Source organism: Symphalangus syndactylus, chromosome 3 (genome assembly GCF_028878055.3).
Source record: "Symphalangus syndactylus isolate Jambi chromosome 3, NHGRI_mSymSyn1-v2.1_pri, whole genome shotgun sequence".
NCBI classification, from domain to species: Eukaryota; Metazoa; Chordata; class Mammalia; order Primates; family Hylobatidae; genus Symphalangus; species Symphalangus syndactylus.
Window position 1 is genome coordinate 9,477,501 of NC_072425.2, and position 23,683 is coordinate 9,501,183.

Consider the following 23,683-nt stretch of genomic DNA (forward strand, 5'->3'; position numbering starts at 1 on the left):
ACTGGTCCAGGAATGATCGAGTAAAAGTTTATGATAAAAATATCCAAAAATCGAGAAACTCTACAGCAAGTTGACAGGATAATTGTGTCTGTTGAATCTCATACTAAAACATGAGGGCTTACAATGTGTGTGTTTTTTAAACTAATATATATATATATATTTTACTTCATTTTACTAGTATTGGTCTGAGGTAGATTGGAAAAGCTTCAATAACCAGTCTTTGCCGCAGAGGATTTGAGAAGCATAGATTTAAACTATAAAGAATCACCTTCCTTCAGCAAAGCAGTTTGGAGACAGCTACTGAGCTGAGTGCTGCAAGAGCGTGGGCTCCGGTACGGACATCCCACCCTGGGATGAATCCGGTACAGGCTTTTCTGAGAGTGATGTCATAAATGTGTCAGCTGCTCTAACAAAGTAACCGTCCTTTGACCAATCCTCTGAGACGTGGAAAAAGGCATAACCACCAGGACGTCCACTGAGCAGCGTCTGAAGGAGTGAAAAACCCAGAAACGGAGTGAACACGCCACAGCAGAGGAGGGGCCGAGAGGGCAGCTCATGCACAGAGCGAGGCATGAGGCAGCCACTGACGACGGTGCAAACTCGGTTTTGCAGAAGAGCATTCACCAGGAGAAACTGTTCCTGCCTTCATTTATTCATCAAAGGTTTACTGATAACCTACAAAGTGCCAGGCAGGTGCCTGGAAGATAGACTGTATTTATTTTAAAAACAGCCTTTGAAACACTGGAACGCACGGTCGCATGCTGATGAAAAGAAAAGTGCATCTGTGCACGGGAAAAGCTAGAACGCTGTGCTCGCAGACGTTACCTGTCATTCGCTCTTGGGGTGGGACTGTGGGCATGCACCTTCTCTTTGGACTTTCCGATATGTTCCATGATGTTCTCTGATGAATATATGGTTTATGAAATTAGACTGCGAAATATGTGCAGTGAACACTGTCTCCATTTGCATGTTAACACGGCGTGCGGCAGGAAGCATCCTGCAGGTCACTCTGATTTTTTTCCAGGACTGCCCAGGGCTCTTGTCCTCAGGGCACCCACCGGCCCATGTGCTCCCCACCCAGCCTGAACCCAAAACAGGCATCCCAGTTCCCCTCTGGCACTGCACCCAAAGGCCCAGCTCGAGGTCTCTTTTCCCGGGTCCGTGTGCCAGTCCCTGACCCTGCCCTCCCCAGGAGCAGACCCATGGCTCTCCTGCTGCCCCACAGGCCTCATCCTCCAGTTCACTGGCTTTCAAGGGCCAAGGCCAGAGCACCCAACAGGACTGCCCCTCCCGCTGAGGCTGCCTGAGTGCCTGCCTCTGTGTCCTCCTGCATCTCAGCTGCAGCCTCCACCTGGCCTCAGCTCCAGCCACAGCCCCAGACACCTGGACCCCACCTGGCAGCCAGAATGGTTTGGACATGCAGGATGGGCACTGCACCACCGCCATGCGCCCTCCAGGGAGCTTCGGCTGTGCTTGGGCTTAACCCCAACCTCCTTCTGCCAAGGAGGTCCCCAGGACAGGCCCTGACCACCTGTGCTGTCCCTGTGTCCCCGATTGACTGGGCTGAACAGTCCAGGCCCTTGCTGCAGGAGCCTTGTGCTGCCCCTTCATGAGGCTGAGGCATTCCTCAGAGTTCAGCTTGGATGCCACCTCCTCCAGGAAGCCTCCCTGGTTTTTTCCCTCCATCCTTGAGAGGAGATGAGCTGTTCCTCGTCTGTGCTCATGCAGCCTGTACCTCCCCTACTCCAGGCCCTGCACTGTGGGGGCCGCCTGGCTTCTCTGTCCCCACCAATGGCAATTCCATGAGGTCACATGTGTCTTAGTCCTGGCTCTTGGCACCTGGCACAGGGTGTGTAGGGGAGCTCTGAATGTTTGTGGATAAATGCTCCAGGAGTGTGCAAGTGGACTCGGAATACACACGGAATACACAAACACATAGATGCTGGCTCCTCCTGTGGGACTCTGCGTGCTCGGCACCAGGACGCAGACTCACTGCAAGCCACTAGGAGGACCTCCGTGGAAGGGGAGGACATCTTTGTGTGCAGCTTCTCCTCCTCTCCCGCCGCAGCCTTGGTGCTAAAAGCCCCCTCCTGTCCCTGCCTGAGGTCTCTCAGGAAGCACCGGGTGCTGTGAAGTTAGCACCTGGCCTGGCCCCGGCTTGTCACACTGCCAAGCGTCTGATGTCACCTCTTGGCAACAGAACAGTCAGAACCAGGCTGGGTGGCTGGATATTAAAGAGCCACAGACAAGCCCTGAGTGGATTGTCTCAGCGAGTTTTCAAGCACTCGCCTCTCTCCGCTCGACCCCACACACGTGCTGGTTGTGAAATCGAAGGAGGCCTTGTGCTTGGGGCTTTGCTGTGTTTCTCTTCTCCGTCCCTCACCTCCAAAACTCAAGTGAATAGGCCAGATGTGGTTGCCACAGCAACCCCCTCTCCTCCAGCAGCCTGCGCTGGAGTTTTCAGCTTAAACTTCCTGGAAGTCTCTGGGCACCAGAGTGCTGTTTAGGAGAACGGGGGCCATGTGGTGGGGAGGCCCTGCCACCGCCTGCCTGCTGCCACCTTCACTTCTGGGGGTTTAGGAAGTTATGACTAGGGTAGTTACAGTGCTTTCTGGAGTGGGCAGCCACCTGGCAAAGTGATGACGGGGAGACCATGGGCTGCCCTCCAGAGCCCGAGGTTGGCCAGGACTTGGCCCTCCCTCCTCACAAGGAATCCAAGTCAGTCCTCTCAGCCCCACGGAGGTCGGGGAAGGTGTCCCGTTATCTCTTTTGCAGATAGGGACCCGCTCAGGGACACCAGGTCAGGGAGAGGCAGAGTTAGGCCTGGACCCAGCCTGTGGCACTCGAGGGCCCGCCCGGGACCTCCAGGTACACAGACCCTGCCTCACCTTGTGACCCTTCTCTGCAAAAGCTGACCCCGTCTGGGTGGGCCCAGCAGCCTCCCGAGGCCTAGAGCCAGTAGCCTCCCGAGGCCAGTCTATTGGAGCTGACAGCTCCTCCTGCAGGCTGAGGCTGGGAGGTGGATGCCCTGACCGCAGGCCTTAGCATGGATCCATGGGCCCCTCAGAGACTCCCAGTGCCACTGGGTGCAGCTGCCAGCAAGGTGGTTCTTCAAAAAGCCTCCCCTGAGTGATCTGGGTGGGGGTGGTGGCTTTCGAGTGTTGGGGAGACGCTCAATTAACCTGCAATGACGCCCAGAGTCAGGCTGCTCAGCACGTGTCACTCCTTGAATCTAAATTAATCAGAATTCAATACAATTAGAAATTCGGCTTCTCGGCTGCGCTGACATTTCAAGGGCTCAAAGGCCACATGTGGCTCGTGGCCGTCCTATTGGATGGCAGAGACCTAGAGCGTTTCTGTCACTGCAGAGAGCTCTGTTGGAAGCACTGGCTCTGGTGGCTAAGGCCTACGTCAATAGACTCGTGCCAGAAGCGGGCCTGGGAGGCTGCAATTGGAGTCAGACAATGCTTGGGACGGGTCCGGCTCCACGCTGCCTCTGGCTATGTCACCTCAGTCCAGTGCCTGGAACCCTCTGAGTCTTGGTTTCCTCATCTGTGACGGGGAGAACAGCAGTGTCTTTTTCTTCACGTCGCCACTTTTCAAGTCAGCTGCCACCCAGTCTCCATCACCATCCTTCAGGCCATCTTCCCCTTCCCCCTGCCACCCGAGAGGGGCTGCTATTCTTCCTCTTCTACAGATGAAGAAACCGAGGCTCAGAGAGGTTGAGGGACTTGCCCAAGGGCAGGCAGCTATTGCTGGCGAGCAGAACCCACCTGAATTTGAGGCTCATGTGGCCAGACCTCACCAGCAGAGCCCAGGGTATGATCAGCCACATGGTACAGAGCCTCCCTCTCTGAGCTGGCATCCGGCTTCCTGCTGTCCACCCTGACCCCTTTCCTCCCTGCTTCCTCCCCTTTGCCCACCCTGACCCCTCCCTACTGCCCACCCTGACCCCACCCCTCCCCGCTTCCTCCCCACCGTCCACCCTGACCCCTTTCCTCCCTGCTTCCTCCCCACCGTCCACCCTGACCCCTTTCCTCCCCGCTTCCTCCCCACTGCCCTTTATGCACATGAGGATGGCAACGCTCTCTCTTTTCATGTCTGCCTCTGGGTGAGTGCGGCAGTCCAGGTGGCATCTCCTTGCAGGTCCGATCCCCGCTTTCCCACCTGCGGAACCACTCAGCCCCGAAGCCTCCAGGGCATGCTCTCTGCTCCCAGAGCCGCGGGTGCGGGGCTGAGCTCCTGTCGTTGCTCCCGTGCCCAGCCAGACCCATCATGGCTGCAGGTGGGCAGAGGCTGGCAGATTGCATTTCACAGGCCCCAGGATTTCACGGGACCCTCTGTGGAATTCTGCCACAGCCCTACAGATTTCATGGGACACTTTGCCATCAGCCAGCCCCTGGAATTTCATGAAGCACCCCACAGAATCTCACCCGACATCGGTGAAATTTCACGGGGCACCCGAACACATTCCCCCAGTCGTTGTTTTGGTATGGGTGGCTCTGAGGCCGTTCCCCTGTGAAGCCAGGGAGTCGGGTTATCCGGAGGCGAAAGATGCCGACGATACCCGGAAGTTCTATCACTCGTTCCACACGAGACAGGGAAGTGAGTCTGCTGGGAGGCGGAGCTCCCCCGTGAAACGTTCAGCCCATGCGTGACCCTGGAAATGCCATCACCAGGGTTTGGACGAGGGACAGAAGGGGGCACTTGTCTCTCAAGGACTTGGCAACTCGGGGCTTCCAGGCTCAGGGCGCCTCCGCCACGGCCACAGGGACTCTTGGGGCCTGTCCCGGGGCCACAGACACAGCTCTGAGTGGCCTTCTTCCCATTTGCTTGGATCCCCCTGATGGCTCTGGCCCTGGGGAAGCAGCGAGGGCCGACTGCCCCGGCTTTGTCCCCTTGCTGTCCCATTGTCTGAACGCCCCCAGGCAGGCCCACACCTCAGCTGCCTCAGCGGTTCGCCAGCTCTTCCCACCTCTCTGAGCCTCAGCTTCCTCACCTGTAAAGTGGGCATGAGGATGGCCGGGAACTTGAGTGTTGCTGTGAGAGTCAGTTTAGATATTCTCTGTCCACCAGGCTTGTTCTTCACGCCTCCTTCTTGTCAGGACACACTTGGAACAAGAGGACCAAGGTGTTTTCTTTTTCTTTCCTTTTTTCTTTTTTTTTGTTTGAGATGGAGTCTTGCTCTGTCGCCTAGGCTGGAGTGTAGTGGCTTGATCTCGGCTCACTGCAACCTCCGCCTCCCGGGTTCAAGCAATTGTCTTGCCTCAGCCTCCCGAGTAGCTGGGATTACAGATGTGTGTCACCACGCCCAGCTAATTTTTGTATTTTTAGTAGAGATGAGGTTTCACCGTGTTAGCCAGGATGGTCTCGATCTCCTGACTTCGTGATCCGCCCGCCTCGGCCTCCCAACGTGCTGGGATTACAGGCATGAGCCACCGTGCCTGGTGGACCGAGGTGTTTTCTGTGCTGTGTGCATTCGAAGCAGGCTGGATGGTGGCCTGTTGGAAGACGTCCTTTGTGCCAGCCACTCAAGGCCGTTTTGGGCTCTCATCTCTGAGGGCTCCGGACACTTGGCTGATTTCCAATGATGTTCATGAAGGTCCTTGATGTTGCTGATCATGTACCATGCAGTCGTTGGTCAGTTACAGTGCTTCCTGATGCCCCTGAAATGTGGGTCAGCTGTAGCTGTCTGTGACGTGGCATGCCCGCTGCTTCAGTTAGCTGCTTTTCTAGAAGCTAGAATTCAAAGTGAGTGTAGGAATTTGATTTTACACACCCTGAAAACGAACAAATAAATCAAGATTGTGGGGGTGGGGGACCATCTGTGGTTATGGAGCAAACGTGTGCAGTTGACAAAACATAACTAGGGGATGGCGGGGGTCTGGAAAATGAACTTGAGAAGCAGTGATGGGGCGTTTGGAAGATCAGCAGCCGGCTCCAAGTTTTCTGCTTTCTAGGGGGTTAGCCCAGTTAAAGAGTCTTGTTTCACATCCAGCAGGGAGTGAAGGCCCTTCCCACCCCAGCCCCACACCAGCCCCCACTGACTTCTCTGCAGACTTCTTCAATCCGTGGCCTAGGGACACACGTCCCCATCCCAGGCTCTCGGATGTGTGCTTGAGATGTTCCCACAGCACCAGGGCCATCCCCTTTCTCATCTGTGTCCTCCCCACTCTCCTACGATTGTGTCAAGTCCATCTCCCAGGAGGCTGCGATGGAAGCCCTGGCTGGTCTGGTGAAGGCGGGGGCCAGGCATATCCTGTTCCCCTTGGGTCCCCAACATGTGGTGGATGCTCCGGGGACGTTGGTGGTGAAAATGGGGGACAGGCATATCCTGTTCCCCTTGGGTCCCCAACATGTGGTGGATGCTCCGGGGACGTTGGTGGTGAAAATGGGGGACAGGCATATCCTGTTCCCCTTGGGCCCCCAACATGTGGTGGATGCTCCGGGGACGTTGGTGGTGAAAATGGGGGACAGGCATATCCTGTTCCCCTTGAGCCCCCAACATGTGGTGGATGCTCCGGGGACGTTGGTGGTGAAAATGGGGGACAGGCATATCCTGTTCCCCTTGAGCCCCCAACATGTGGTGGATGCTCCGGGGATGTTGGTGGTGAAAATGGGGGACAGGCATATCCTGTTCCCTTTGGGCCCCCAACATGTGGTGGATGCTCCGGGGATGTTGGTGGTGAAAATGGGGGACAGGCATATCCTGTTCCCCTTGGGTCCCAGCACGTGGTGGGTGCTCCAGGGATGTCGGTGGAGTGGATGTTGACGTCCATGGCGAAATCGTGCAGGAAAGTAGCAACAGGCTGTTGAAATACGTGCAAATAAGAACAGTTTCTAACTGTCTTGAAACGTGCTTTTCCATGAATCCCAGCCAAGAGATTTAGTGGGTTTTAAGCATTGATTTCTGACAGTGTTTTTCACTGGATAACACGGCAATGTGGGAGCCTTTCACCCCGGTAACGTAAAATGCAATTTTTAAGCCAATAGCACAATTGAAAAACCCTCTCTGAAGTAATCAAGAGCGGCGACAGCCTTTTTTTACTCACTGGAAGGTTGTCATGTTGACTCTGAGGGACTTGAGCAAAAACGCCTGCACTGGCGGCTCAGGAGGGAAGTGACGAACAGGATCAGCTCCAGCATCGATTGTTCAGAGGGAGAAAAACTCCACGCTCCTGCTGCAGGAATCAGGCAAGATGAGGACTTCTGTGGCCAGAGGCACTCACTGCAGCTGCTACATCCGCGGTGACTCCCCAGCTCTGGTCTGAGCGAGGAGCCCATTCCAGGCTTCCAGGGGCCTTGCTCTTAGCAGAGTTGGCTCTGGCCACAGTTGTTTGTTTTACTATGAGGTCAAACAGATCGAATCCTCCAAACACCCGGATGCCGCCTCAGACTGCTGCACGCTTTCAGCCAGGTCAGGGATCCCCAGGCAATGGTTTAGGGGCGGGGCTCTCCCTGCTGACCTCCAGGGCTTGATTTGGGGTCAGGCAGTGATTTGGGGCTGGGGGGTTCAAGGCACTTGTGTCTGGGCATCCAAAGGGGATGTGTCTTGTTCCCAGAGCGTTTTTCTTTTTGCTTGCCCTGCGTGGGACAAACCCTGCCATGACAAACGCAGCCACAGGAAGGCAGTTTCTGAGCGCCGAGGGCCTGGTCATGATGTCTTCCTACCAGGGCCCCTTGCTGGTGTTTCTTTGGCCCCTGTCCCCACAGCTGTGATTTTATGAAAGCGCCACTTCTGCTGGGCAGGGTCAGGGGGAGGCGGATGTGACTTGGGAAGCAGAGGTCAGAGTCAGAAAGGAACTGAAGATGCTGCCAGCTTTGAGGACGGAGGAAGGGGCCTTGAGCCAAGGAATGCAGGCACCTCCAGAACTGGGGAAGGCGGGATTCAAATTCTCCCCGAAGGCCTCGGAGGGAGTGCCTGGATTTAGCCTCGCCCTCTTCTCTGTAATGTGACCACTGTGTGCTGTTTGAAGCCACCAGGTGTTGGGACCTGTTGCAGCTGCAATGGGAGCAGGAGGAGGGGGATCCGGGGGTCCGGAGCGCACCAGGAGGGAGGGGTGTCACGTGACACGGAGGGTGGTGGGGCCAGATCCTTGGACCTCGTCAGATGTTTCTGAGCAGCAAGTGGCCTGATACAGATTGAAGGACAGAGGGCCGGTTTGCTGACTACACATGGCAAGAGTGGAAGCAGGGGGCCGATGGTGCCACGGCTCTGCCCAGGAAAAGGGGACGCTGGCGGCCTGGCCAAGGGGCTGTGGTGGGCTGGTGTGTGACGTGTTTTAAAGGCCTAGCTCCGAGGGCACCTTGACCAATTGTCTGTGCGGCAGGAGGTTGGAGGGGTTGGGAGGTTTCTATAAGGACTCCCAGCCCTTTGACGTGAGCATCCCAGTGATGGGACACTAAGGCGTGAAAGAGCACGACTGAGTGTGGCTATGGGGTTGCAGGAGGATCCACGGGTTCTGCCTTGTTCCCGTCACGGAGGCACCTGGGGCGTTCTCAGGTGGAGGCCTCCAGGAGGAGCGAGGGGCTGAGGAAGCCTGGGCTAGGGACATTTTTAGTTTAGGGAGCCTTTAACAAATAGGTTGTATTTGAAGAGGCGGGAACAGGTGAGGTGTCCAGGGAGAGAGAATGGCTGAAGGCAGAGCCCTGGAGGCTGCCTTTGTTAGGGAGGCCAGGGAGGGAGGAGGAGCCAGCCAGGGGACTTAGAAGGGGCCACCACTGAAATAAGAGAGAAACCCAGAGAGTTGGGACAAATGCCTTCTGGTCCCCAATACAGCTGTGACGCCAAGTCCCCTCCCTCCAGAGCTGAGACGGTCTCTGGCATGATGCATTGTGTTTTCCAGGCTTCACCTGCCAGGACATCTGGCTGGGAGCTATGTCCTCACCCAGAAGTGGTGCTCCAAGCCAGTTAAGCCAGCAGTTCTGGGCTTTCCATGAAAGCGCTGGAAGTGTGTGTTCTGGCAACGCTGTCACTGCTAAGTCGTGTCTGGGAGAACAAGTCCTGGTACTTCCTCCTCAGGCCTGCAGGAAGGCCACTGGCTGGTCTCACCTACTGCCAAGCGCAGATGGCGGCTTACACCCTTCACCCACCATGAACAGTGAGAAGGGGCGTTGCCCATGGTGAAGGCTCCCACTCTGGATGGCATGCCAGGGTCCCCGGGGGACCAGGCTTGCTCCTCTTTCCAGTTTTGAAATCCTTGCTTCTCCTGGTTATTTCCTCCATGAGCCTGCAAGTATCTGAGGGGAGGGCCCTGGCCCAGAGGAGGACACAGGGAGGTGGATCCAGGGGACGGAGAAGCAGGAAATGGAGCTACCAGTTTTTTGACCCTTGCTGTGTGCAGGACGCTGATGGCCGTTCCCCTGGACTCTATCCCTGCAGGCTCAGGACAGCTGGAGGACGGGCACATTGCTCTTCCCCCGCTTTGCAGATGAGGACATGGAAAGAGGAAAGAGGTGGCTTGGCCAAGCCCACACGGCCAGCCTGTGGTGGAGGTGGGCGCAGACGCCAGGCTGTCCCGTCCAAACCCTGAGTGAGGCTCTGTGGAGGCAGACGTGGAGGGTGGGTAAGTGCAGGACCCGCAGAGCAGAGGAAAAGGAAACAAGATGGCTTTCTGCCAGCGTTCACTCTGTCCAGGAACGTTAGTCAGGGTTTTCCAGAGAAGCGAGAGAAGCAGAATCACAGGAGATGTATAAAGGAGACTGACTGATGTGGGACTCTGCTCCTGTGACTCTGGAGGCTGAGAGGCCCCACCCTGGGCTGCCCGCAGGCTGGAGGCCCGAGAAAGCTGGGGTCCAGTTTCAGTCCGAGTCCCAAAGCCCCACCCAGAAGCCGAGGAGCCAATAGCACCAGCCCCAGCCCAGGGGCTGTACAAGAGCAGTGTCCCAGACCAGCCAGCAGGCAGGAGGAGAGCGCGCACGTTCCTCCTGCCCCAGCCGTTTTGCTCTATTCAGGCCCTCGCGGACTGGATGAGGCCCACCCGTACTAGGGAGGCAAGTGGCTTTACTGAGTCCACAGGCGCAGATGCCAGCCCCATCTGAAAACGCCCCACAGGCGCACTCAGAAACCACGTTTAACCTGGGCACCTTGTGGTCAGCCAAATTGACATAAAATTAACCATCACGCCAGGGCAGCCACTGGCCTTGTCCCTGCACAGGGCTTCACAAGCCTTTGTCTGGCTGGGCTAGGTGCTCCAGCCCACAGGCATTAGTAGGCATCTACATGGACCAACCCCTTTGTTTGTGGGTGTGTATATGGACCAGTTTCTTTGTTTGTGGGTGTGTACATGGACCAGCGCCTTTGTTCGTAAACATGTATCTGGACCAGCCCCTTTGTGGGTGTGTACATGGACCAGCCACTTTGTTCATGCCTGTGTGTATGGACCAACCCCTTTGTTTGTGGGTGTGTAAATGGACCAGCCCCTTTGTTCATGGGTGTGTACATGGACCAGCCCCTTTATTTGTGGGCATATATATGGACCAACCCCTGTGACTGTGCACTATGGGTCATTCACTCATTGGTTGCTCAGAGGCAGCCTCTCACACCCTGCTAGCCTCCTGCCACGTGCTCTGTCCCCAGGCTGTGCGGCTCAGAGATGAATCTAATACAAGCTTCCGTCGGGCAGCAGCCCTGAGTCCGTCCCAGCTCTCACCAGCCCTCTTCCCCAGCACCTGCCCCTGGCCAGGGCCATGGATGATCTGTCTTCTCTACTCTACTTTTAGAGAGCAAGACCCATGGTCCTCCCACCTTAGGGTCCCCAGTGTCCAGTATTGTGCTTGGCACAGAGTAGATGTCATTCATTCATTCATTCAACAAGTTGAGGGTCTACCATGTGCAACACACATCTATGAGATAAATAATTAAAGAAACAAATTAATGTTTGAGAAACAAAATCTAAGTCAGGTTTTTCTTCCCACCCTGACCAATCTGGGTGACCTTGAGCAAGGCTGGGCCTCAGTTTCCCTTCTGGAAACGAATGGGTTTGGACTGATGAGTCTCATGATCCTTCCTGCTGTGCCATTTTGGGAGTGCCCAAAGCACAGACGCAGGAGCAGATACCAAGGTTTCCTGGGGGGGGTGGCGGTTGGATTAGATTTCAGGGCTCCTGCCTCTCTGAGCCTCAGTTTCTCCATCTGCGACATTGAGTCCATCACGGTGCCCCCTCCCCGGGCCCTGGAGGAGTGGCTGCGGAGACCATATCCCTGTGTCACCATCGCTGGTCCTCACAGCTGTTCTCAGGAGCCACCCTGGGAGGCTCAGGCAGTTCCCCGCCAGATGGCTCCTGTCATCATCAGACAGACTTCCGACGTCCTTCTGGCACCCCGCAACCCTCCCCAGCCCCGCACTTCCTGAGGGCTCTTTCCTACCCAGCATCTCTTTAAATATTTAAGCCGGAGTGATGCAATGCTCAGGCTCTGATGGCCTGGTCTGGTGCTCACAGCACAGCAGCGGGCTTTCAAGGCTTCATTTTCATATTTTGTTGGAAGAAAATTGACCCAGAGAGAAAGCTGAAGCTTTTAAGGCATTAAGATGCTGAGAGAAGCTTGGATAGACCCAGCATGAATTACACTTAAGGGGAAAAAAATGTTTGCTCTCCGAGCCTCCCGGCCAGGTGCCGCCCCCGGCGCAGCTGCTGAGGCAGGACTGTGGACCCAGCTCTTCTGCAGTGAGTGCATTATAGCCTGCGATTCAGGGCTGTGATGGATCAGGGCTGCCTCGGGCCAAATGGATCCCTAATTGGAGAAGGTGAGAGTGTGGATAGCACTTTGCAGGCCGCATCTCTGCAGAGGCTGCTGGGACCATGGGCTGTCCAGGTCCTTGTGTGTTTTCTCACCAAGGTCGGGGAGGACGGGAAGAGGGCAGGCGTGTTGGATGGTGGCTGCAGGTCCAGGGGGCCTGACTTCTGGAGGGAAAGAGGGAGCTTTCTTCAGGAGAGAGCCTGGCTCTGAGGAAGGTCCCTGCCTGCCCCTTGTCTTCGATGGAATAAGATATGTGTGGCTGCTCTGCAGGCTGCGAGGCAGCTCCTGGCTCTGCCAGGCCCGGCCACTCTCCAGGCATGTGCCTCAGGACAAAAACATCATCTGCCTGCAATGCAATGTCTGCCCTGCCCACCCCACTGCAGCATGATGGGGCCCAGAGTAGCTCGGAAGTCAAAGGATGGGGCTGACCTTGGGGTATGTCCCATTTCTGCTTCCTCCCACCAGCCCTGGGACCCTAGCAGGCTGCTTAAGCTCCCCGATCTTGTTGTTTCATAGGTAAAACGGGGATAATGATGATGGTTATTTTGTAACATTACTGAAATTCCATGAGCTAATTCACATCCGTCAGCACAGTGCCTGGCACAAAGAAACCACGCGGAAGTTACGGCCATGAAATGTGCCAGTGAAATGTTGCTCCATAAAAACACAGGCTGGCACATGCTGCTGGAGATGAAGATGCTTCAGAGCCTTCCTCGAACCAGAAGGAGAGACCAAAGGTGATCACACCCAACCCATCCCCAGCAAGGACATGCCTTCTAATTTGGGATTATTTAAGAAGGTTCAGAGTCAAGATCGAACCTTGCTTAGCAACTAATTTCTCAAGACATTGCCAACTCATTATGCCAACAAGTTTAATGGGATAATAGAAAAAAAAAACCCAGAGAGCAAAATGATCCCCCCCCCAAAGCACTTAATGTCTACTTGAACCACAAGTCCCTTAAGTGCTAATTTCCATACAATTCTTATCTGTTAATTCAGAAAGTCCTAGAGCTGCATGGAGTTCTTTGCAAGCCCATAAAGGAGGGCTTTTCTAGCAACACGTGGTTGGACTATCTCGTACCCCTGGACGTGCCTGACATTCAACAGAGTGGCATGTCTTTAAACGTCTTCCACGCTGTCTGAGAATGGAACCTTCCCGCCCGAGCCAAGCGCGCCAGTGATGCTGGACTATGCCAGGCTCCGGGGGGCCCGTGCACATGGGATGATGCGGAGAGGCCTCTGGCCAGCAGCGTGACGGTTTCTCAGCATCGACACCTTGGCGGCAGCCCTGCTTTTTCTGGTTGTTAATGAGATGGTTGGTTTGGCCTGTAAGCGAATTGTACAGCTAACTAATGTGTCTGTAGCTTGGAATTATTTATTGCCTGTGATTGCTCTGCCTCAGTTTTCAATACATAATTCATATTTTGGGGAGTTGTTTTTTGTTTTTTGAATTCAGGGCTGGGAGGAAAAAGCAAACCTAGAGTTGAGGCTCTGTGTGAATGTTCTGAGCAGGGGGTGGCTGATGAAGTGTTTGGGGCTGCAGGCTGTCTACTGTCCAAACTGGGGAGTGGTGCTGGCTGGAGGGGCCACGGGGGCTTGAGAGAAACTTCTGGAGCTCACAGTCCAGCGCTCAGTTTCTCAGGAGCGCACTCTGTGTCTCTGGAGGTGAGCTTGCCCTTCCTGATTCTCCTAAACCTTCTGCCTCCCAGCTGGGACCCCTCCCTCCACGAGCAGACAACAGGCCTGCCGAGCAGTGCGGGTCTCAGCAGGGAGGAAAATGAGTCCTAAAGCAGGAGAAACTGCGGTGAGACTCACTGCTGGGCCTGGAGACAAGAGCAGGGCTGGGGGCCCTCTGGTTCTCGCAGGCCTCCCTTGCTCTGAAACGGCTCTACCCGAAGCCAGCGGCAGGTCTTATAATCCAGTCATTATAAAGTGATCACCGTGGGCAAAAATGCTCCAAAGAGCAAATATAATAAGAAAGGAGGCTTTGAACCAAATCGTTACCAAGAGATCAAGCAAAATTGGTTTGGGAGGTTTTCTAGAGGAGGGCAGCGTTTGGCTCACCCTCAATGATAAAAGCCACCAGGGCCCAGCCGCTGCTTCAGGTCTCGGCTGTAAATATCTGCTTCTGTCGTTTGCATTCATTTTCGTGAAACCTCAGCCTCAGAAGGACAGCGGATGCCACAATAGCTCAGCGAGGATGCGAACAATGATATTAGGGATGAAAAGGATGTGTTCTGGGCGGTGAAGGATTGGGGTGAGCGGGGAACAGAGTGCACGGAATACTAAAGCCTCGCCATGCCGGAGCCACACACAGATGAGTAATGCGAGAGGCCACATCAGATTCCATCAAGACATCTTAATCTCAGCTCATTTTTCTCCTGCAGGCGAGATGAGCCAGGAGGTGGCGGGGCAGGAGAAAATGGGAGTAATCCTTTAAAGCAAGGTGTGTGTGCAGGTGCACGTGTGAGCATGTGTGCATGTAATATGTGCAGGTGTACACTCTGTGCATATGTGGTCATATGCATATGTGCATGTGTGTACGGTGCATATGTGGGCATGTGTGTGGTGTGTGCACTGTGTGCATATGTGGGCATGTGTGTAGTGTGTGCATGCGTGCATTATGTGTGTGGCATGAGCATCTGTGTGGTAGGTGCATGTGCGCATACGTGGGCATGTGTGTGGTGTGTGCATGTGTGCATATGTGGACATGTGTGTGGTGTGTGCACTGTGTGCATATGTGGGCATGTGTATGGTGTGTGCACTGTGTGCCTATGTGGACATGTGTGGTGTGTCCATGTGTGCATATTTGGGCTTGTGTGTGGCGTGTGCACTGTGTGTATGTGGACATGTGTGTGTGGTGTATGCATGTGGGCACTGTGTGTGCATGTGGATGTGTGTGGTGTGTGCATGTGTGCACTGTGTGCATATGTGGGCATGTGTGTGGGGTGTGTAGGTATGCACTGTGTGTGTATGTGGGCTTGTGTGTTGCATGCATATGTGCACTGTGTGTATATGTGGACATTTGTATACTGTGCATGTATGTGGGCATGTATGTGGCATCATGTGCATGCATACCCTGTGTGCATATGTGGGCATGTGTGTGGTGTGGGCATATGTGTGGTGTGTGCACGTGTGCACTGTGTGTGTATGTGGGCATATGTGATGCATGCATGTGTGCACTGTGTATGTGGGCACGTGTGTGGAGTGGGTATTGTGTGGAGTGGGCATGTGTGGTGTGTGCATGTGTGCAGTTAGTTTTTATTAGAAAATTATATGTTTTTAAAATTAGCTTGAGAGTTTGGCTAAATGAACTGTGTGTATGTGGGCATATGTGTGGGCAGTGTGAACAGGGGTACAGGCATGGATGCATGGTGTATGTGCATGTGAGCATGTGTGTGTTGTGTGTGATGCGTGTGATGTTGCTAAGATAATGGAAGGAGACACCCATGCATTTTAAGGATGCTGCCCTAGGACTCTGTCCCATGGGGGCACCCAGGGCCCTACCTGATCCAGCAGACACCTAAATTGTCAGCCCGGGTCAGCCAGTTGCTTTCAGTTACAGATGGGCTTTGGTTTCCACACAGGAGGCGATAGATAATGTGCCCAGAAAGGGACTTCCTTGCACAGGGGCCCTGGTTCCCCAGCAGCCCTGGAGTTGTAGAGCCTGTTTGTGCCCAGGTCTGAGGATGCGTGTGGCCTTCCCATGGTGTCTGAGCCTTGAGGAGGGAGCATCACTCCTGGGCATCAGGGGATCACCCCTTCCTCTGGTCTGGATCAGGGCCTCTCAGCCTTGGCACTGCTGCCTTTCAGGTTGGATGAGTCATTGCCCAGGAGTGTCCTGTGCGTGGTAGGCTGGCCAGAAGCATCCAGTCCACTAGAGGCCAGGGCACTCCCCCGTTGTTACAACAAAAAAATACCTCCACAAATGACCGACTGTCCCCTTGGAGGAGCCCGCTGGTCGGGACATGCCCCTGTTCAGCCTCAGGCCCCAGGCACAGGGCTCTCTTAGTGAGGGGCAGGGAGCTGGGTTTGTCTTTGCTAGAGGGGAACATGCAGGCTATCCGGGTCTCCAGCTCTGTGCTGGAAGTCACCTTGGAGGCTGTGGGTGACCCCAGAGCCAGTAAAGCCAGGCCCAGCCCTAGGAACCCAGGACCGCGGGAGGGCAGGGTCCCCACTCATTGTTTGGACATCAGTGCTGTCTCCTCCATCCCAGAGGCCAATTTTTGTCCCAGTCTGGCCTATCCTGGAGGGCGGAGCAGCCCCATCCTCTGTGCCAGCTCTAAGGCTTCTGTGCCCAGGGCCCTCTGTCCCTATTCTGAATCTCTCAAGGCCTTAGCTGCTGTCTACTTGAGTCATTCCAAGGGCCAGCAGAAAGAATGCTGGCTCGGAGCAGCCCACAGGGGTTTGGGGATGTGTCCACATGTGGGCCACAGTGGCTTCCACACAGCTCAGGGCTGGATACCATAGTGGAGAGAGTCGTAATGAGTGTCCTGATTCAAAGCAAAGAATATGACGATGCCCCAATGAGATACAGTATCCAGTGCACCCCGTCTTGTGGGAGGACTCCGAAGAAGAAAGTCTGCACTCTCATCCAGGCTGGCGTTGACTCCGAATTTTCCTGTCCCCGTCTCTACAGCCAAGACAGAAAAGGCCTGGTTCCTGGGCCACCCCGAGACGTTATCCCGAGCCCTGGAAGCTCTGTGTGGCTGGCCCAGCAGTTGCAGCCTCACTGGGCAACGAGTGCTGAGCCCTGTGCTAACTCTGTGACGCTGCACGGGAAGGCCGGCCACGCTGAGAGGCAAGGAGTTCACCGGAGAAATGCCGGCTCCAAGTCTTTACAATTTGCTTTGCTGCTAATTCCCCTTAGAGTGCAGAGGATCCAAGCAAAGATGTCAGTAGTTAATTCAATAATTAAAAACAAACACTGCTTTATTTGAAAAGACTCTGTCCTTCCTGGTTCTGGAGCCGGGATTGAGGCTGGGCGACAGTCAGAGGGGGGCTGTACCCAAAGATGCCAGCTAAGCGCTTGCTTCTAGTGAAAAGTTTATTTCAACGGGAGGGGGCGGGGCAGCAACTGGGCTCCTAATACGAAGGAGGAGAGGATGAGGCGAGACCGAGGGGCCCTAGGTTGCATTGCTCTTATGAAATTACCGCTTGATACTGGACTCTGTGTCTGCTAATGGGGTCCCAAAGGGTAAGAACTGTGGATCTGAACCTGGAAGAGGGGTTCTTCCTGCGTCCCTGAGAGCCCCCCGCCCAGAGGCCAAGTGCAGCTCCCAGACAGCTTTTCTAGAGCAAGCTGAATCTCACGATGCTGCCCTAGGGGTGTGGCTTACCCACTCATTACTCAGGGCACAGGGCCCCTCGTCTGGCCACACAGGAAGTCCCTTTCTGGGCACATTATCTGTCGTCTCCTGTGTGGAAACCAAAGTCCATCTGTAACTGAAGGCAACTGGCTAAGACAATTCCAAAGGGGCAACGTGAGCAGTGCAGGCCGTGCTCGGGCCTCATACGGAAGAGTTCTCAGCGGCGTTTAAAGCCTTCATGGAATTGGCATGCCGTCATCCAAAGTCCGATCCACTTTTCTTGAATTAGCCCCAAGCTGTGATTACGCCACGTCTCCTCACATGGTTATCAATGCGGATGCTTGGGCAGGCGCCTGCCAACTGTGTCTGATGAGCCATTTCAGGAGCCCCAGAGGACCCGGTGGCAGAGCCAGGGAGGGAGGGGTGATGGGGAAGGAAGGTGGTTGGTCCTCACGGTTCTGGAAATGTAACCCTCGTCCTGCAGGAAGGCGTGGATAATTCACTTGCTGCCTCCAGAGGCCTCGCCTCTAAGGAGGCCTCTGGGGCATGTCAGGGTGTTGGGGGAATCTGAGAGGACCCAGACTTGCGCTCCCGGCTGCATTGCTGCCTTTCTGTGCAGCTCTGGGAGACCTGCTGACCTCTCTAAGTTAGAAAATGCACTTTGCAGAGCGGGGACAGCGAGAGACAATACATGAGGCTGTACTTTGACAGCTGTAACGTGCACTCAAAGTGTCTGTTCCTGGTGGCAAAACCCAGTGGGTGCAGTGGGAAAGGCGCCAGCTAGAGCCAGGGGTCAGGATTTCAGGTCACCCTCCATTGTGAGTCCAAGAACACGCACGTGACTTGAGGGACCTCAACTGCTGTCCACAAAGTGGGTTCCTGAGGCTCCTGCGGCTCCCAGGGCAGGACAGGGCATGGGGGAAAGGGGGACAGGGGAGTGACAGGAGCCAGGAGGACATGAGGGAGCAGACGTCCTCCCAGGGGCTGCTCGAAGGCCCTGCTGCTGGCTGTGACTCCGCATGGGCCAAGGGCACAGCCGTCTTTGCTCAGGGAAGCCCTCACGCTGGCTGTGCCCCACCCTGGATGGGGGGAATCGGTTATGTTATTGGTAATTGGCCGCCATTTGATTGAGCAGTGAGCGTCTTGGGGAATGAGCTTATCATTCCGTTGTTCATATAACCAGTGTTTATGAAATCTCAACTCTATAAAATGTCCTGTGCTCAGAGCCAGAGTGGGAGCAGGACAGGACAAGAGGGAAGCTGCGTGCTGCACGGGCTGAGATAGACAGGAGACAAGCTCAAGGTTGAGCATCAGAATTCAAGAGAGTGAGCATGCTTGGAGGCCAGGAGAGAGGCCGAGTGAGCTCTGGGAGGAGTGAGGATTCCAACCCGGAGAGGCTTCCAGGAGAAGGCAGCCTGGGAGGGTGGATGAGACTGGGAGATGCACTCCTCCCTTTTACAGTGGAGGAAGGGAAGACCCTGCCTCTCCACACAGCCATGAAGATACACATGCATGTATGTGTCTGTATGTGTACACATGCACTTGTGTGCAGGTGGGTGTGTATGCAAGCATGTGCGTGTCCACACGTGTGTGTATGGAGGGAAGCAGTCACAGCTCCTGGCTGTGTTCTACTTTGCATACCCATGACCCCCTCACCAGCAGCCTCCTGGCCTGGGGAACGAGAGGGGTGACGGTACAAAGCCATCTGATGTTTGCCCAGTGCTCGTGGGCTGGCGTCTGCCTTCTGCTGGTGAGAAGCTGATGGGAGGTAAGTTGGAGCCTCAGCAAACCGTGGGTCATCCCGGCATTATTCAAGGTAAGCCCTGTCTGATGGGTCCTCACGCCATAGCCGGTATTTTAATTCATTGAGGAGATAGAGGCATTTCATAATTTAGCATGTTGTGAGTGTTGGAAGTAGGGGTGCCTCATTTCAGGGCCCCATTCTCCTCCACCCTTCTCCCTCCTTCCGGAGGACTTGTGGGGGAAGGGTTTGTCACAACATCGTGGAACAGGATGAGAATTTTCTGAGCGTGGCGGGCCGGGGGACAGGCCTGAGAGACAGTTTAGCGTCTGATCATCTTTTCCGGGGTCTGTGCCAGTTGGCGCGAATCACGCGGCAGCCCTCCCACACTGGGGTGGTGAATTCTGTGTCAACTTGCCTGGGCCGTGAGGCCCCGGGGGCTTACCTTGGGTGTTTCTGGGTAAGATTAACATTGGAATGGCGGGTCGAGGAGCGTGGATACCCTCTGCCATGTGAGTGGCCTCTGGTTTGTTTCACTAAACCCCAAGCTGGAGTCACCCCAAAAACGGCAGCAGGGAAGTTTCCATGAGAGAGTGCCCTGAACCATCCCACAAAGGGGCCTGTTGACACCCCAAAGAAAGAAGCCCTAAGTGAGCACCAGGGTGATCAGCCCAAGACATCTGTTAGGAGAGCTCACAGCTCGCGTGCAGAGGGCTGCAGCACCCCGAGACCGACAGGCAGAGGAAGGGAGGTTCCACCCATGCCTGTCCACAGCCAGGGGTCAGGTGCAGCGTTCATGGCACCCACGCCTGCCCACAGCGAGCGGTGAGGTGCAGCGTTCATGGCACCCATGCCTGCCCACAGCGAGGGGTCAGGGTGTGGCGTTCATGGCACCCACGCCTGTCCACAGCGAGGGGTCAGGGTGTGGCGTTCATGGCACCCACGCCTGCCCACAGCGAGGGGTCAGGGTGTGGCGTTCATGGCACCCACGCCTGCCCACAGCGAGGGGTGAGGTGTGGTGTTCATGGCACCCATGCCTGCCCACAGCGAGGGGTGAGGTGTAGTGGTCATGGGGAGATTTGAGGAATTGGCTCAGGGCTAGGGCTGGTTTCTTTCGGTGTTTTGGGCAATGACCCAGCTACCTTTATTAGTGCCTGGGAATGCTCAAGGCCTGGGTTTGGGTTCAAGCTTGCTGGGAAAACCTGCAGAGTGGTCAAGGCACTCTGATCTTGGGTCAGAACACAAAGAGAAGGCAGGGGACCCTGCGGCCTGAAGAGAACAAACAGGACGAGTAAGGGGAGCTGCCCCTGCCTGCCCTGCCTGCCGTGCCTGCCTGGCTGCTGGAGCTGGGGCGTCCGTCTTTTCCCACCTTTGGGCATCAGGCTGAAGCTGCACCATTGGGTCTCCTGGTCTCCAGCTTCGCTGGCTGCAGATCTCAAGTCTCCTCGAGCTCCATAATCCCGTGAGCAGCTCCTAATCCTGAGTCTCCTCCTCTATGTGGGAACACATGTCCTGTTGGTTCTGTTTCTCGAGGGACCCCTAATAAAGACACTCAAGGACAGTTCCCTGGACCTAGGACTGCTCCCTTGCATGCCCATCCAGGCGGCAGTGCTGTGCCAAGCCTGGGCCAATGACCCACAGAGAACAGGGAGATGAAGCCCTTCCTGGGGAGCTGGCCGTCCTGGTGGACACTGGGCAGGTCATTAGGACAGGACGAGGGGAAGTGCAGGATCCATCTGGGGTGGCAGGAGAGGACAGGGATGGGGAGAGGGCAGGGAGGGGGAGAGAGAAGGGAGGGGGAGAGGGCAGGGAGGGGGAGAGAGTAGGGAGGGGGAGAGGGCAGGGAGGGGGAGAGGGCAGGGAAGGGGAGAGGACAGGGAGGGGGAGAGGTCAGGGAGGGGGAGAGGGCAGGGAGGGGGAGAGAGCAGGGAGGGGGAGAGGGCAGGGAGGGGGTAAGGGAAAGAGGGGAGAAGGCAGGGGGGGAGGGGGGAGACAAGGGAAGGGGAGGGGGCAGGGAGGGGCAGAGGAGAGGGAGGAGAGGGAGGAGGGGGAGGGATGGGAAGGGGAGGGGGGAAGCAAGGGAAGGGGAGGGGGAGGGATGGTGGAGGGGGAGGGAGAGGGAGATGGCAGGGAAGGAGTAACGGAAAGAGGGGAGAGGGCAGGAGGGGGAGAGAGAAGGGAGGGGGTGAGGGGTGGGGTAGGGTAGAGGGTAGGGGGAGGGAGCAGGGAGGGGCGAGGAAGGACCTTGGGGCTGTGTGGATCTGAGTAGAAGAGCTACACATCTCCAGGCCAGACGGTGAACCAGGATGGCGAGCTCTTTGCCTCAGCTGCTGGGAGGGCCAGAGTAGGCTACCCACAGGAAGTGGAGGGCACTGCCAAGGCCACCTGTGCAATGCCAGAGAGTGCCAACTGTGGACGGCAGCAACAGGGTCCCAGTGAGGGCCAGCGCCGCTGACTGCGTCTGAGTTTCAGGTTTCACCCTCAGTACAGCCCAGCGAGGCGGGTTCTGGAGAGGAAACCGTGATCTGCCCCAGCACACACTTGGTAGGCTCAGGCTTGAGGGGTTCATCTCCTGTGCCGCTGAAAGAAACTAACACGAAGCTGGTGAGGTAAAGCCACAGAAATGCACTCTCTGGGTTCTGGGGGGCAGAGTCAGGCATCCAGGCTGACAGGGCCACGCTCCCCATGGAGGCTCCCGGGCGAGGACCCTGCCTGCTTCTTCCTGGTGGCCCAGGTGCTCCTGGCTGGGGCCGCGTGCTCCCGTCTTCACAGACAGCATCTTCAGTCTCTCGGCTGTCTCCATGTTGTGCTACCCGAGTGTCAAATCTCTTGCTCCCTGCACACCCTGTCCTGCCCCGAGCCGGGCCCAGCCCGTGGGGACTCCTCTGAGATTCCTCCTGCCTCCCTGGGGCAGAGGCCTCCGCTTCCTCCCGACCTTTGTGCACTTGCTTTCTACCTTTTATGGGGCGTGACAAGCTGCAATCGCAGGCTGCTGTGGCGTGGGACTGTGTGCAGGCCTCCATGGAGCTCTGTTCCACATGCCCCGTCCCGTGGGGTTGCCGACACTGGCAACTGAGCCCGGTGCTCTGAAGGCAGGGAGCAGGACATGGCTCCTTTGTCGTGACCGGCAGGGATGTTTCTCGGGTGATTACAGGCCCTCTGGAAGCCTCACTAGGAGTGTGGGGGTTCCCGAGGGAAGCCTGGCCTCTGTCACAGGCAGCAGGGCCCAGGCAGCCCCGCTCCATCATCCTGCAGCCAGAAGCCTGGAGCACGCTGGAACACAGCCGTCACTTACAGCATTCGTGAGGACAGCACGGCTCCTGGGCCCCTTCCTAGCTCCTTGACAGCCGCTCTCTGTCTGCGCTTCTCTCCTGCTATCCCTGTCCCCACTGGTTTCGTCCCCAAGGAAGAAGGGTCTGTGGGCCCAGCAGTCCAGGAAAACCAAGTCGTCTAAGGGAGGATTCGGTTCAGGAAACACTAGCTCCTAATGACTCACGGTGCCGCTGATGGCTTTACCTGAGCTAATGATTTCCCCCACACTTTCCGAGGACGCCTGGCTTTCAGCCTGGAGGCCGTGGGTGACTCAGCAGAAGAGGCACCTCTGTATCCCTAAATACTTACGGTTGCCCAGCACGTATATAGGGGTTGCCAGGGGGTGCCCCACTGGCTCGTGATGTTAGAGGGACCTGGAGAGGTAGACATGCAGAGACACAGAGATGCAGACACAAGCAGACATACACAGACACACATAACACACATAGACACACTCAGAGAAGCATGAAGAGAAACATGCAGAGGCATAGACACATGCACACACACAGACATGCAGAGAGACACACAGACATACACAGACACACAGACATGCAGGGAGACACACAGACATACACAGACACACAGACATGCAGAGAGGCACACAGACATGCAGAGAGGCACACAGACATACACAGACACACAGACATGCAGAGAGGCACACGGACATACACAGACACACAGACATGCAGAGAGGCACATAGACATACACAGACACACAGAGAAACACAAACACACAGACACATAGAGAAACACACAGACACACAGACACACGCAGACACACACAGAGAAATATGCAGACACACAGACACAAGCAGACACACACGGAGAAACACAGACACACAAACACACACAGACACATGCACACAAGCAGACACACAGAGACACACACAGACACACAGAGACACAGATGTACAGAGACAGACACACACACATATAGACACAGACACACACAGAGACAGACACACACAGACCTGCACAGACACACAGACACACAAGCATACACAGACACACAGAGATACACACACAGATACACAGACACACAGATACAGATGCACATACAGAGACACACATACACACGAACACACAGACACAGAAACAGAGACAGACACATAGAGACACACACAGATACACATACACATACATAGACACACACAGACATAGACAGAGACACAAACAGAAATACACAGACACCGAGGCACACACACACACAGAGACACACACAGACACATAGGCACACACATGCACACATATACACAGAGGCACACATGCAGAGGCACACAGACACACACACGCATATACGTGCAGAGATGCACACAGACATACAGAGAGTCAGACGCACAGACACACATTGGCTCACAGAGATATAGATAGAGGCACAGGCACACACACTTGCTCACATGCACACACACAAAGACACACATGCTCCCGCCACCGCTGAGAAAATAAAGTTGCCCAGTGCACGTGTGGAAAGGGGCTGCTGGAATGGCTGTACCTCCCGTCCTGCTTCCCAGTCCTCGGTCTGCTGGGACAGCTTTGCCTCCCACCCTGCTTCCCAGTCCTCCGTCCCTGTTCCCTTTCTTAT